This window comes from Copadichromis virginalis, linkage group LG16, assembly GCF_057382275.1.
Source record: "Copadichromis virginalis isolate Kocher_CV1m ecotype Utaka linkage group LG16, C_Virginalis_male_GT1.1, whole genome shotgun sequence".
NCBI classification, from domain to species: domain Eukaryota; kingdom Metazoa; phylum Chordata; class Actinopteri; order Cichliformes; family Cichlidae; genus Copadichromis; species Copadichromis virginalis.
In genome coordinates, this window is record NC_140633.1 from 21,187,995 (window position 1) to 21,204,071 (window position 16,077).

General features: G+C 39.7%; 1 protein-coding gene and 1 long non-coding RNA gene across 2 annotated transcripts in view; both read left to right on the plus strand.

Annotated features, from left to right (window-relative positions):
- The window catches only part of nalf1b (NALCN channel auxiliary factor 1b), a 114,113-nt gene that overhangs the window by 15,791 nt on the left and 82,245 nt on the right, over positions 1-16,077 (plus strand). The gene's annotated exons all lie outside the window — the stretch shown is intronic.
- LOC146690692 (uncharacterized) lies at positions 14,718-15,541 on the plus strand. The gene is made up of 2 exons (XR_014915460.1): positions 14,718-14,828; positions 14,914-15,541. It is a non-coding gene; the product is annotated as an uncharacterized LOC146690692 (long non-coding RNA).

The following is a 16,077-nucleotide window of genomic DNA, read 5'->3' on the forward strand; positions in this document are numbered from 1 at the left end:
GGAGCGTAATGAAATAAGAGCATGGAGTGTATTATATGCAACAGGGTACCTGCAATGAGGAGCAAAACTTTTTTCTTGCAAGTTCTTGAATGTGGGTCATCAGTGTGTTTGCACTACTTTAAGCAAAGTCCTTTCTCACCTTTCTAAACTGCTAAAGTTTTAAGCATTCTCAAGTACATAGCTTAGTATTGTTGTGGTGTTCACCTTTACATTATATCAGCCTATAGACGTAAGCAGGACTTACTTTAAATTGCATGTAGCTTGGAAAGACTTGGAGCTGGTGTTACCTCTCTATATTGGAAGTAAGCCTGCAGAAATAAAAGGTGGGTAAGTGATAGGAAGGTGTAGCTGTAGCAAGGAGTTAGGATTGAGGATTATGTCCTCCTGATGTTTTAAGCACGTAATGCCTGACACAAAAAATGCAATACAAAGAAATTGAGAATTTGTCCATAATTGCTAATGTTGAGTTCAACATGCAAATTAGAGCAGGTTATGTGCTTGTGTGTGTAACGTTTCCACAAGCAGTGGGACTGTGTGTGCACAAGCGAAGGGGTCTGTCTGCTTCATTGCATCATTGAGATTCTTGAAAATGAAAAGTAGTCAGTTTAAGCAGACGTTAGAGCTGCCTATTTAATCGGAGGTTAGAAATGGGACTGACATTTTTTGTTCTATTTGTACATCGTTCTGTTCTTATATTGTCAACTGACTGAATTTTGACTGAATGCTACAGCCAGCCTGGCGGTTAATGGTTAATGGTGGGTTTACAGCTACAGACGCCAGAAGTGGAAAACAGACAGTTCTCCTTCCGAAGCACTCTACTCTCTGTTCCTATCCGCTCTCATTGGAGGAGCAAATACTTCCTCCTAGCTAAACAAACGGTTGAGGCTCTTCATATTATTTACCTGATCTGATCTGAGACAATAGGCCAAAGCCTCAAAACAGAACCCAGAGCAGGTAGAGAGTCCAGTTTCCACTCAGATTACTTGAATTGAGATACATTAAAAGGGTGTTATGGACTTCTTCATTTGTTGCCTATCTGAACTGCCTGAAGTGCAATTAAACTACATCTGTATTGGACAAGTGGGGTCCAAGATAAGAGAGGAGAAGAAGAAAAAATAAACTCATGGCAGCAATAGTAAAGTGAGCTGAGAAATCTACAGTCTGAGCAGAGAGACAGAAAGCAGTCACAGTTCCCAGACTCTGGTGACATTCTCACATTACTGACTCATCACCATCATCAGTAGCTCACAGCATGTCCTGATTCAGAGACAGCATAGCAGAAACAGTGAAGGAGGATAGATACATGTACATGCAGTCTAATGTGTATAAAATTGCACTGTAGTGTGCGTGTAGCAGATGTGAAATGGTCGACTGCGTTGTGACAACAGACACGGAATGTTCACAATTCGTACATTATATCTCAGCTACATGCGCACACAGTATGAGCACGCATGTAATGTAGCACAACCGACAAAACATGCATGGGAGAGAGGCTCACAGCCAGCAGGTGACAGAAGCAAATGTAAGAGGGTTGGACATGGAGACAGAATGACAAATGAACGGTTAGATTAGAGGAAACACCAATGATGTGTGCAGCTTGATGGGATTGTGTCAGACATCCCTGACATCCCCTGACATACTGTATTTTCCCTGGGTTTTTGTACAAACAATTGATTTGAGCACCTAGTCCCCCATAATCCTTTCCATTTTAATCAGACCAGCATTTCTCTCACTAAATGAGTGTGTTTGCATTAGGGCGTAGTGGCACAGTGGGATGCTGTGCAGTAATTGTTTTCAGAGTCACTGAATGAAAATAGCTTTAGAGGTGAAATTTGAAATGAACTTTCCTTACTTTGAAGAGTTCGGTTGAAGATCGATACTGACCTCAGGACTGTCTGATGAGTAGGAAGCTGCAGCTTGATGATCATTCGCTTATTTTAGTAGTCACATGCGGAAGCAGCGTGTGGGAACCAGCTGTGTTGTGTTACGGGATTACTCCACACTAGAAAATAAAAAGTTGGGAAAACTCAAACTATCAAATCAGCAGGAAAATTTCATCATTTATGACTTGATTGTTGACTTTACAGGAATTCTGGCAACTAACTTGAATTTTCTTGTCCATCTGTTTACATTATTGTTTTGACAGTAACAATAACATTTTTGGTTTGGCACAGAGTTTTAAACTAGACTACATTCCTAAAGCAACACTCCCATTCATCTCGGACCAGCAGTGAGAGTACACGAGCTTGTGACCAGTGTTGGGGTCGTTACTCCAACACTTTTTGTGAGAATAAGCAAAGCAAATAAAGCTAAAAATAGACATAAATTAAAATGGGCCAAAGTGAAGCAATCACTCTCCTTTCCTATCAAACAGCATTGTTAAAAAGCTCTGCTTTTTGTAGTCATAGGAAACTGTAGTTGTTTCTATTTCATGGGCTTGTTTGTGTCCTGCAAACAATTACTTAAGCTGGGTAAGATGAGAGTCCAGCAGTGTTTTCCGAGTGGTTTTTATTGTGGATAAACGTCTGGTCATTCAGGTTAAGCTGATGGGAGACTCTATGGAAACTAGCTAGCAAGTAAAGCAGCTTCAGTGATTCATCAATGTAACGGATGAGTTTCTGCTTGCTAACCAACTTGGCCAATATGTGTGATGTAGAGACGATGGAATGTAAAAAATTGTTTTAATAACTCCTTTAGTACATTAGTGAGGAAAGCTCTGATGATGGAGCTCTTACTGTGTGCGATCTAATAAAACTTGAAGTTGACCAGGTGCAAGCTCAGCCAGCACTTTCAGATTAGCATCTATGAGAAATGACTTGGTTGAATGAATGTAATAAGTTTAACCAGCTATTCTGCCAACACTCCACCTTCATTTCTCATTAATAGTTTTAATTATTAAGAATTATTTTAATATAAATTAAAAGAAATTGAGATACAGGTGTTTCTGAACCCATGAAGAATTATTTTTATTGGATATGTGGTCCTCACAGGACAGCCATTATGCACATATGGTTTATAGAATATGATACCGGACATTAAATAGAATATAAAGTATTTAAAATGAGCTTAAATTTGAATATATACAGCAGTAATATTAATCAATTTAATGTTGATGGAGAACATTTTTCTGCAGAATAAATATTTTTACTTTTGATCTAGTAATACAGTTTTGTTTGTAATGAGGTTTTTCATAGTGTGTTATTGCTTCTTTTCCCAAGGTTTGAAAATTCCTCCACCACTTGTCATTGTCAAGTAATAGTGAGCAATTCTTAGTAAAATGCTACATGTTTATTTAAATGTGGAAGTAAAATTGTCGTAGGCATTTCAGGAAAGAGTGCAGAAAGGTGAAGATGTCTATGTAGAGTGCAGACATGCAGCACAAATGAGATGTTTTAAATTGGGAGTCGGGTGTAATTGTCTCTACCTGCCTTTTTATACAAGTTACCAAGCACCACTCTATTACACGTTACTCGTCATTACATTTCTTAAAAGTAATGCAGCACTACAGAAGAAAGTAATGCATAATAAAGTAATATATTAAACACATTCTTACTTTCACACTACACCGTGATATGATGTCAACGTGATCGCCATACTATTTCTGCTGTAGAAACTTGTACAGGTAGCTTTCTCTTAGCACTCTGTCTGTTTAAATGCTTGCAAAGAGCCAATTTTTTGTGATGGCAGTATAATGCAGTTATTTCTTTTGTGAATGCAAGTTGCGCTTTGTCATTGCCCTTTTGTGCAATGAAAAGAAACCTAATGTCCATATCGCCACGCCTCAAAAGTTATAGACTGCTTCACCACTGCACAGAAAAATGGACTGATTGTAGCACAAGTGTCTGCCTGTCGTGCAAACAGAAGAACCTTTGTAACATAAATGACAACATACTTACATACATACAATATAGAGTAACATGTTATATTGCTCTATATTACTCTAGAGCACATTTTACCCAACACTGCTTGTGACCCACACCCATGAGGTTGTGGTTGTGTTTCTTCATAGGTACTAACTGTGGATCTTTATTTCATGTGTTAGGGAAACGTGCTAACGCCTACAGTGTGGAAATATGTTAACCTTTCAAGGATGTTTATGTAGCTGTATATAGATATAAGGAATGCTGAATAAAAAATGAAGAGGACACAGCTGTAAGTTAGCTGAAACAAAATGTATTTCTATAGCGCAGTGGTTAACACATTTGCCTAAGAAGTGAAATATCCCTGATTTGCAACTGGGAGGAAACACAAAGCCAGTTTTGCAGGTTAGTGTTCAACTTTACTCAGTAGGATTTTTTTTAAAGCTAGTAATACATGCCATTACAGCTAGAATTTTATTGTTAAACTCACAGAAATATTGTAATTAGCTAAAGTTTTGAGTTTTCTCATCTTAATTATTCATATTTCCTCAAATCTAGATTATGTTTGTTGTTTTTAACTTTGCAACTTTGCTTTAACATATTTACTATTGATGGAAAACTTGAAAAGCGAAACACTTTAATTTTCCTAGTTTGCAACTTATTCCTATTCTATATCATACCCTGTCAGCTGATTGTTTCGCCATTTTACTTGTTTGAAATATCTACACAGCTGGTTTTATTCTTCAAATTCCAAAAAACAAACAAAAAATATCCAAAATGTCACAGCTTAAATATAGGATTTTTTTCCCCTTGAATAAAAAAAATCTATTATCTAAAGAGTAGCCAATGATCAAATAACTTGTAGTCAAAGTAAAACGTTTCTAGACATTAACAGCAGGTAGGGGGTCACTGATGCAGCTGTTATTGCTTGTGGAATAAAGAAAAGGATGCTTTGATCTAAATGTTTTCCAGGTGGGTTTGAAAAGCCTCCAAAACAGCATTTAGACCATATTACACTAAACCCCTCCATTAAAACTGATGCAAATGAGTTTGTGTTGCCCTCTGAACAGCCCTCATTGTGAAGCCTAAGAGGCTGATTATTCACATCATTACTCCAGTGGCACCTAGCAACCACCTCGCCACCGAGGAGCCTTTTATGTTGCGTGACAAAAGCTTGAACGCAAGTATGTCAGACCTAAGTTTGGTGGTCCGATTGAGGATTCAGTAAGTGGGCTGAAACTGATCTCCTCCTCCCCACACTTCCTCTGGTTTGACAGAGTGGTTTTGGATGGAGCATGGAAGTGCAGGGAGAGAGGAGTTATTGATGGTTACAGGCAGAACATGGAAAAGGAACAAAGCAAGACAGAAGAGGGATGGAGTGGAGCTTGACCTGATGATGAGGGGTCGTATCAGCACATCTTCGAAAAGCTTTTTTCACCTGCTGTATGTGTATGTGGATGAAGCAGATGGTGGAACAGTGGGGGTCGGGGGTGAACGCCGACTGAAGTTCCCCGTCTTTACCTAACATCTGTTTGTGCATTTGTGCCCAACCCACACCCGCCATTTCTCGACTGCAACCGTGTCACCCTCTCTTCACCTTTTTACTCTACCGTTGCTGTTATGCTTTATTTTTCTTCAGCTTCTCTTTTTTCCTACTTTGGCTGCATGTTTTAGACCATGATGTCTTTTTTGTTGTATTGTATTTTTACAGTGGCACTGACAGCTCTTCAGTGACTCTGTAAATTATTTATTCATCACTGACTTTTCGAAGGATTGTAGGAGGAAGTTCAACACTTCTGTACCTCACTTTTCGTATTTGTGTTGCAGACCAAGGTTATACATGCAGGCAGCTGATTTTCAAGTTTGATTTTCAAGACAAACATTGATTATAAGAAACAAAAGAGGTTTTGTTTTCTCTTTCCTGTCCATCAAAAGCAGTAACTCCTAGAAAATGTCAGCTTTATTCTCACTACTGATTTTTTTCCTCTGACTGCTATGCAGAATCTTGGTTTATGTGATATCAATAATGAGCTTTGAACTAGAATTTAAACGTTATCGATGTTCAAATGACAGTTGTGATGCTCAGAGAAGTGCAGAAATACAAGGCTAAATTTAGAGAAACCTAAGCTCTTTCACTGTGCTTAGATGCTAAAGCAGAGTAAAAAAAATCACTGGGGAGATCTCTGCTTTGGAAACAGGCATCATTATCTTTAATCTTCCTTTATACCGCAGAGCGTTTTCTTTTCAGCAACAAAAATCACAGACAATGCAATAAAAGAATTAAACATTACATATCGAACATAGTTGATGCTTTTTTTTCTTTGACTATTCATGTCTGGTCTTAAGCTATTAAGGAAATTGAAGCATACATATGAAGACATATCAGAAATGCACATTTTTGGTGAGCTTGATGAGTCGAAATTCATGTTCCATAAACCAAAGTCTCGTCTTTTTTGCACATAGCCTCATGTCCTGAATCTGACAGAGCACAGCTGAGACTGCAGTTGAGGATTTAGCTGGTAGGGATGAGGTTTCCTTAAAATTAAGCTATTTATAGTGACCAGACTGGCACTTTTTGTGTGTGTTAGCTTTATTCTAACCTGGAGGGCATGCATGTGTTTTGGTGAAGATATCGAAGTTCCACTGTAATCTTATATAGTCTGACCTCTACACTGACATTTTGTTCTCCACACTGTCAACCCCCCTCCCCCCACTACATTTCCTTTATACATTTATTCCATTCATCTTTCCATTTTTATCAAGGTGGTTACCATCACACAAATGCTCACATTTTTCACCCCCCACCCCTCTTCTCTCCGTATCTTGCTCCATGTAGCCCTAATCCTCCTATGCAGGCTCTTAGTTGGATAAAGCTGTCTTCCATCCTTTCTCTTTATGGCAGGATTTACAGCAGTACCCCCTTCACATCCCCCCTTTTAGCGCTCTTATGGTAGCTTCCACTGTTGCCAGGTCATGCTCTTCGGAGAGCATAAAATCCAGTTGCATAGCAGAAAGAAATCCTGCTATATTTCATCCATTATTCCATCCATCCATTCGCTACCGCTTTTCCTTTTCAGGGTCGCGGGGGGCGCTGGAGCCAATCCCAGCTGTCGTAGGGCGAGAAGCGGGGTACACCCTGGACAGGTCACCAGTCTGTCACAGGGCTAACACACAAGGACAGACAACCATTCATACTCACATTCACACCTAGTGACAATTTGGATTTTCCAATTAACCTATCCCCACAAACTATATTTCATATAACTACTATATGAAAAGGTTAATTATAATTCTAGTTGGTTAAAAAGACAACAAAATTAATGTTGGGTGTTTGAAAGATGGGAATGGAAAGAATTTGTGGCACACTGGTGTTTCCGTGACTTGGACCAGACATATAGTATACTCTACAATACAGCAGACTCAACCACATCATCGTCTTTAGAGTTTTCTTTTTTGGATATGGACAAAAAAACATATAAAAACATAAAGCTTTTTTTTTTTTAGATTTTCTGAATGTCTTTATTTCAGGCTTTAATGACTTGTTTATTTTTGAGCTTTTTGGGGTTCAGTTTGTAAGACAAATTTTATGAGACTACATGTGTATGTGTCTGTGACTGTGAGTGAGCGAAAAAGTGAGAATGAGGGCAACTTTCATAAACTGTCTTATTGATTTTCAATTTTAAGGTAGGGGTATGGTTCAGGGTGGAATAGATTGGGAGGTGGAGTCGTTGGAAAAAGAAGAAGAAGAGATGAGGTGGAAAGTAAATAAGAGGTGGGTACCAGATTGTCAACAGAATAATACAGATGATGTTTGAGACAACACTGTTCTCCCACAGAAAACAACCTCATGGGTCATTAGTGCAAAGCTGTTAGGCTTTATAGCCTAAAGCTACAATATAAAGTCAAGCAATCTCTAGCAGCCATGTGAATATGTGAAAGTGGAAGTTGCTGTTTTTACCTTTAAATGGGGCAGAAGATGGCACCCTGGTGATCTAGAAAGCGGAACTTTGCAAACCATTTATTGTCTTTTTTAATGCAAGCTATGATCTTTTATTAACTCTCACAAGGTGGCTTTTGCACCTAATAAACAACGATCGAACCAAAAGTTAAAAATAGTCTCAGATGAGACTTCTGGCTGAAAGAAATGTGTGTATGTGCCTTTACCATCTAAAATAGCCTCCCCTATACGAGGACCAGCCATGACGTTAAACTGATCATCTCATTAAAATGCAGTTTTCTGGGGTGGCTGTGCCCTAGAAGGTAGAAGGTGTCTAAGAACTGGAATGATCGTGGTTCGGTGGTTCCCTACTACCGCAACCAATTGCATACACAACATACACACACACAAAAAAAACTGCAACTCGTGCAGAGCTGCTGCACTGGTGTGTGAGATGGATAAATAAGAATTTTGGCTTACTGTTGATCATAAATTAAAGGCATGTCTTTTGTTATTTGTGCACAGAGCTTTTGTGAAGTCTATGGCACAGACTTTTAGTAATAAACGTGTAAGTTCTGGGTTTAGTCACGATCACTCGGCAAGTGACTTTTGGGCAGTAAAATTTATGTCATCCTCGTCTGTTTTTTAGAGGTTAGTCTAATATGGACCACAGATAAAATAGCTGTACTTTGTGTAAATCAATAAACAAATAGTGAACTCACTGACATGTTCTTGACATATGTAAACAAACCAGTTTGCGCTCATTTGCGCTTTTGTGACCTTGATCTGATAAATGGATGGACATGGTTGGCAACAAAACTCAGGTGGGCTGTGGTATTTAAACGACGCTCAGTTGGTACTGAGAGACCCAGAGTGTGCCAGGTAAATATCCCCCACTGCATTACACATCCAGCAGGCAGGATGGATCCATGTTTTCATTTTGTTTACGCCAAATTCTAAAGCTTGCATCTGCATGTCGCAGCAGAGATGAATGAATGAGTCTCATCAAACCATCTTGTACAATTTTGGTGAGCTGTAGCCTCAGTTCCTCTGCTGATGTATCCCATGTGCTTCAAGGATTGATGTCTTGTGCATTCAGAGATCTTCTTTTGTATGCCACTGTAACAAGTTAGTTGCTTTTTTATCAGCTCAAAGCAGTCTGGGAATTCTCATCTGACAGATGTGGGCGATCGTGGCTCAAGAGTTGGGAGTTTGCCTTGTAATCGGAAGGTTGCCAGTTCGAGCCCCGGCTCGGACAGTCAAACTAGTGGAGAGTTGGTAGACAAAAGGGTAATGGCCTTGACTTTACACCCTCCCCTCATCACAAGTGTGATGCTTTCAGTCAAATGTGCAGATATTAGCAGCACAACTCTAAATGATGGTGACTGATTAGGAAGGGATGATGAGCTTCAAATGATTGACGCAGAACTATTTCTGATGGAATAATCTTTCTTTGTCTTCATCAGGCCAATCTTCACCTCTTCTAGCTCACCATACCATCATCTCTCTGTCCCCGCATGCTGTATCAACTCAGCCACTTCTGTATTTTTCTTTTAGGAATCCAGTAATCTATACTTTCCAACCAAAAACATAGATCAAACGCTATTAATAATAGTCTTCATATTCCTTTTGTTTAAAAAAAGGCTGTAAAATAATGCTATTTAGTGTGTCAACCTCGTGACAAAAGAAACATCATTTTCTTTTCCGACACACAAAGATAGCGCTGTATAGAAGTTGTTGTTGTGACAGACCTGACAAACAGCACTGAGCTGCTGTTTTTCAGCAGCGGGGATTCCCTCCGCCATAATTACACGCTTCTATATCTCTTTATGAAACCTCTTCACCTGTGCAGTGCTCTTCCCCCCCCTCCCCCGGATTAAAACTAGCATGTTAAGCAGCAAAGCTTCGAAGTAATGTTTTAAACAACAGTTGCTGAATCTGAATATGTACTGACTGCATATCTAAGATTGATGTAGCCCCTGTGACTTCCACTCCCCCATCTTTCTGAAGCACTGGGATTAGCATTTTGGCCATCGCCGTTTTGATTTTTTTAAAAGGTGACGTGACCATATTTGGATTTGGAAAGCTATCAGCGAATGCTAGCGCTAGCTGCTTGAGCCACATGTTTTCAATCATGCATTGAAATCTGAACCTCTGTTTCTACGCTACTTTTGCACTTGACCCCGCAACAGAAGCATCAATAGAAAGAAGAAAATCGCAGGTGGAGAGGCTAGATGAGGCTTGTACTCGTGAAACTTAAACCCCATTTATGTTTGTTTGTTGACATGTGACTCGGGCACGTGCGTTGTGTGCCCTGTGCATGTCTCTATGTGTGTTGTGTTTCTGTGTGTTCTGGGAGCTCGGTAAAAATCACGGCTCTAATCTGTCTGCTAGGATTCTGTGTGTGGGTGACATTAAAGTTCTCATTAGCACTGTAACTCAGCACCAGTGTCACTGTGAAGACACCAACGACACATCCACGGTGTGTGTGTGTGTGTGTTTGTGAGAGAGAGTGAGAGAGAGTGTAAAAGCTTAACAGTTTGAATGATTTCTCGCACCCATTCTCTCATTTTCTTTTCTTAGTCATTGTCAATGTGCTGTTGATCTCATCACGGAGGCAAAATTAGATAAAACAGAGCACGAGTACTTTGTTAAACAGAACGGACTATTAAAAACTTTCACCAAGTGAGAGGAAGCACATCTTGCTGCACCGAATTCTCAATAAATCAACTAAGTTCTCTTTATAGCCATATATAATGTGGCTCATGCTGAAGTAAGGCTGGATGGATGATAACAAGGAGGTGGAAAGAAGGAATAGTACGGGAGAAGGAAGAGAGGTTGCTATGGTAACAGGAAATGGGTTGGAAAAGACTATGAGATGTTTAGATAATTTTACTGAGTGGACATCACATTAAAGTGGCCAGAGGACACAGCAAGTTGTGGGGCTGCTGTTGTAATCACATATGGTTTGAAGTGCTGCGTAAATTTCTTCTCATCACCCGGATATTAGCGTTGCTATTTCTATACTCATCCCTTAACCCTCCTCTGCATGCTGTTTAAATAAGCACTCTGCGCTAAGTTTGTGTTATTTGTCGCAGCAAGCACATTAAGCCACATAACCAGAGAGAGTGAAAGAAGTGGGTCAGGGGGGGATATGGGTGTCTGCACTCAGGCCGGTTCTGTCTGATTTCACACATCCCAGCTAATCATCCCCTAACACTTAGCATCCTCACTTCATCTAGCATACTGACAGAAACGAGCTACACTACAAGTTGTTCTGTAGGAGAGGATAATGCCAGAGAAGAAAGAAGAGTGCTCACACTCTCTGAATGTCTGATTTCATATGGAGTGCTCACAAGACAGTCCAGAATGAATGTGGCCCTACAGAGCTGTGACCCAAAAATGTAACGTCCATTTGTTTCGGATAGAAGAGCAAAGGAGCAGCTGCAGGAAATTTCTAGCAGCATCCACCTGATAGCAGCCACAGTCACAGATGCTCATTTTACTCACATGTAAGTTTACATTTTGTTTCACTCCTAACATCTGTCGAAGTTATCTTCGGCCAGCCAGTCAGCATGCATCAGCAGTATGCAGCATTTTGTGAGCAACGTTATTATTGTAAGTAATGCATACATTAGATGCAGTGATGTAAATTTAAGCTTTTCTGTTTATAAGCAGATGTAAATAATTTCACTGCCTTCCAGCATACCGAATTAACAGTCCAATATGGCAGCAGCGCACATAAAACGCAGTAAAAGTATGTAACTTTTAATCCAAATGGCTAATGTATATTTGTGACTCACTAAATAGGCCGCACACAGATAACTGACCAGGATCTATCCATGAATGTGCTGCAGTAAATATTTTTAGGTGCAAAAAAAAAATAGGTGTGCTCTATTTCAATAGCAGCCAAACAAATCCTGTTTTTCTTGCTTTTCTTCTACTACTGGGACACTGTCAGCTCCAGAGTGGCATCCAGCTAAGAGCTCGGACTTACAAAGTAGTTGGACACAGCATCAGCAATGTTACTAACACACAGACTGAATTTGTGTGTGTCACTCAGGTAATTTATATTGTGCAACTTTTTGGGGGCTTTTTAATTTCTTTTTATAGCAGCATCTATCATTGAGTTAATAGTGAAGCTCTTAAAAATTCAGTCGCTGACACCCAGCTACTATCAGCTGATCAAACTCATTCTTTCTCAACATCAGTCAGCTCTCTTCCAAAAAAAGAGTTGAACATGTAAAAATGACAAAAAACAATGAAATATAATAACCATAATAATATTTGAATTTTTTAGAGAAACATTGATTGTTTTAATCATTTAACTTGATTGATTTCTATTAATTCAAAGAAAAGCTTCGAAAATGGCTGAATCATAGCCAGTTTCAGTACTTTAATTTAAAGCAAGCAAAAGGGTTTTTTTTAATATAGAAATAATTTCTGTGTGCAGAAATGAAATCCTATGGAGGATATTGTGCTCTTCAAATCACCCTTTATGCTACTGTACTAGTAACCAACATTACCACGCAAATCAGGTATTGCCATTTTGCCATTAACAACTGTATTAATAACTAACATAAAGCACATCTTGTGGTTGAGGACAGTTTTCTCTGCTTTTTGTCTTGAAAGGGGCAGATTTGGTGAAAAAAGACAGAAAAACTGAAAGCTTGGAAAGGAGTGGAGAGAGTGATAACAGATCCATCAGACTTGTCTCTCGTGTCCTTGGTGACGCAGGTCTGCAGTTTTTCTGCAGCAGGAACAACAGCGAGTGAGCGACAGAAACAGATAGAGAGAATACATTTCGAGGGTCAGGGGCTGAGACAAACACTGTGGCTCAGGGAGCGAACGTTCGGCACCTGCAGTGGGACTTAGCTGCTGAAGTAGTTTTTCTTTTCTGGAGGAAATGGGGTCTCTCATTTATATTATGCAGCATGCTAGCTGCAGTGGTAGCACTGCTGCTGCAAAGTGCAAAGTTAAAAACTCGCAGCTTAACATTTGTTTCATTATAAAACAAGAGCTTGACTTGGTATAAGTTTTAGATTTAAGTTTTAGAGTTTCAAAGAGTTTCAGCTGAGATCAAAGGATGATATTGAAACCAGTCAATAATTATGGAAAAGGAGTGAAGACTTTATGGCTACATAAAAGACACGTTGGCCATTCTGTGAAACAGACAGATCTTGTCGAGTAGCAGGTAGTTATAAAAAGCTTAATGATATGAAATAATGTTCTCCTGTTGTAGTCGTAAATGAGGGAGCTGACAGGTTTACTCAGTCATGCAGAGCTAATATGACGGCAGCCGCAGTGTTTATATTACTGTTCCCACTTGCTGAGCAGTGCTCTTGTCACAGCAGCGTGTTACACTTAAGCTTTACCATTTAAGTTAAGCGTGCACACACTCACATTTACTGACAACGCCATTTCCTGTACCTTACAATAAAATCTAACGAAACTTGGTAAATTTGCCTCGGCACATTTACTGCACAACTGAGCTTAAATGACCTTATTTATGAAAACAGAATCTTTGGGATTTCTACAATAACATATTTAATGAAGGCGTACTTAATGTGTTCCTCAAAGATGATGTTTTATACAAGAAGCGTGTCATGATATTACCATACAAAGAAAAATGCTTTCGATAAAATACATAGAGTTCATTAAATCCCTGCTTTTTCTATGGCTTTTTGAATTTTTAACCAGCAATTTTTAAGCGAATCCAGTCACAGTGGGTCTATAAATGGACCCCCGAAAAACGTTTGCTTAATTAATAAACGTTAATGCAGTCAAGACGGGAACACTTAATCCCACAATACAAGAGCATTTGGTTGAACGTTCACTATGGCTGGTATCAGCTTCATCAATATTTCATGCAGAAAATGTAGTAAAATTGTAAATGGTCTTTCTGTGCTTTAGCAAATCTGATCTTTGAAGAAGTAAAACATTTTATTCTTATTCCCCCACCACTTTATTATTACAAGCAGACACGCAGAGAGAGAACTAGCTTCTAAATTTCCTGTCGTTGATGGATAAATCCAGTGGGTAAAGTGGGAAATGGACATGATCTAAGTCACTAGTAACAAGCATTATTTCTCCTGTTGTGTCAGATTAACATCCTAAGAAAATATTTGATCAAGTAAGATCAGTGTAAGTTCGGGAAGAAAACAACCATCCTAATTTCCAGCTTACACCGGGGCCCTGTTTCAGGAAGCCGGTTTAGTGGAAAAACTGAGTAAGTATACCCTGAGTTAACGAAAACTCTGGGTTTTCGGTTTCACAAAGCGAGTTCAGCTGAAGCCTGAGTGAGTCACTATGACGACACACGCCGTGAAGCTAACCTGCCCCCTAGCAGGTTTACTACAACTAACCCTGACTGTCTCCGCCCCTTTGTCGGAAACCTGACAGTAGGAAGTGTCGGACATGGCGTGTCCCTTCCTTGAAGAGCCAGTAGATCGTGAAGCCCAAATTCTCCGCAGAGCTCTCCGCCGGGAGAGAGTGGTTAGAGCGCGTTTGGACATTTTATCATTTCCTGATGATTTTCTGTGCGAACGTTACCGTTTCTCAGCACAATCTATACGTTATTTGAATAACATCCTCAGGCCATATATTACGCATGTGACACATCGCGGACATGCTCTCAGTTCTGTACATATTATTTGTATTGCACTTCGGTTTCTTGCAAACGGGAGCTTTCTGTATAATATTGGTGACGCTGAGCACGTTTCCAAGGCTACCGTCTGTCGGGCAGTCAGGAATGTTACAGTTGCACTGAAACGTCTCCTGTACTCGTTTGTGGTGTTCCCCGGTCACAGACCCACAAGATTTATCAAAGAGGGATGCCACAAAATTGCAGGTATCAGGATGACCAAAACTTAATTTATGATGTGGTGATACTTGGACTACTACTTAAATTGCACATTTATTTTCAGGATTCCCAGGCGTGTATAGATGGCACTCACATTCCAGTCATTGCTCCTTTAGTAAATGAAGGAGACTATGTGAACAGGAAGTCTTTCCACAGCATTAATGTACAGGTACATAGTTCCCTGTAGCATTTCAAACTAACAAATTATTTTATCATAGTAATGGATGCTAATTTGTGTTCTCTGCACTGTGAAGATCATATGTGATGCTGCCAACATTATCACAAATGTGGAAGCCAAGTGGCCAGGCTCTGTCCATGACTCACAAATATTCCGTGAATGTACACTGAGCACAAAATTTGGACATGGTGAGTTGAGAATACTTTAAAATATATAAAGACCAATTGCTTCAGGGACATTTGAACTGAAGTGTATCCTTCTGTCTTAGGAGAGTTCACTGGCTACTTGCTTGGTGATAGGGGGTATCCATGTTTACCCTATTTGCTTACCCCTTACCCTGACCCTGAACCGGGCCCACAGCAGCGATATAATCTGGCTAATTGCAGGACAAGAGCCAGAATTGAAATGACTATCGGAATGCTTAAGGCCCGGTTCCAGTGCCTGCAAAGACTCAGGGTCACCCCAGAAAGGGCATGTGACATTATTGTGGCATGTGTGATTCTTCACAACATTGCCACAATTAGAGGAGAACACTGTCCTTCTGAACCAAACATCAGCAGTGATCCAAACCATGAACATCCTGACCCTCCCACGGACATACAAGATGGAAGAGCAGTCAGAGACACCATATGTCACAATCATTTCTTTTGACCCATCACCTCAACATGTTGAAAGAAGAATAAACAGATTTTTTGTTCAACTGGCTTTATTGGTCGCCTGTATTTCCTGTACACAAAGTATTAAAAGATGTACACCTCATAAAGTGTCTCTGTTGCTTCCTCCTCTGTAACAGCTGTCAATGTTTCTTCATTATTTTCCTGTAGTAAAGAAATAAACAACATTGCTGTTCTACTGTAAACTCATATAATCTGTGGAGTATTACTCACAACTGCATGTTGGTCTGGCTCAACAGGAGGCTGCACCAGATGCAGTACACCACCACCATCAACTGATAGAATATGAGGTTTATACAGGTCACTTATAACTTACAAGGGACCAAATGGCAATTAACAAACATACCAATCACCTTACACTTCATTGTCATTATGCTCTCAAAGACAACCAAGACTGAGGAAGGCAAAATCAGTAGGAAAATAACTTCACTACAAAATAATCCATTATGGTAAAGAGTTTATCAAATGAATGAGTCGCACTGCAAAGGTGACTGTGAAGAAAGGATGTATGCACATCATGTATTATTTTGGATTTACCCCCTATGTAGGCACTTGTGTCTTGCGGG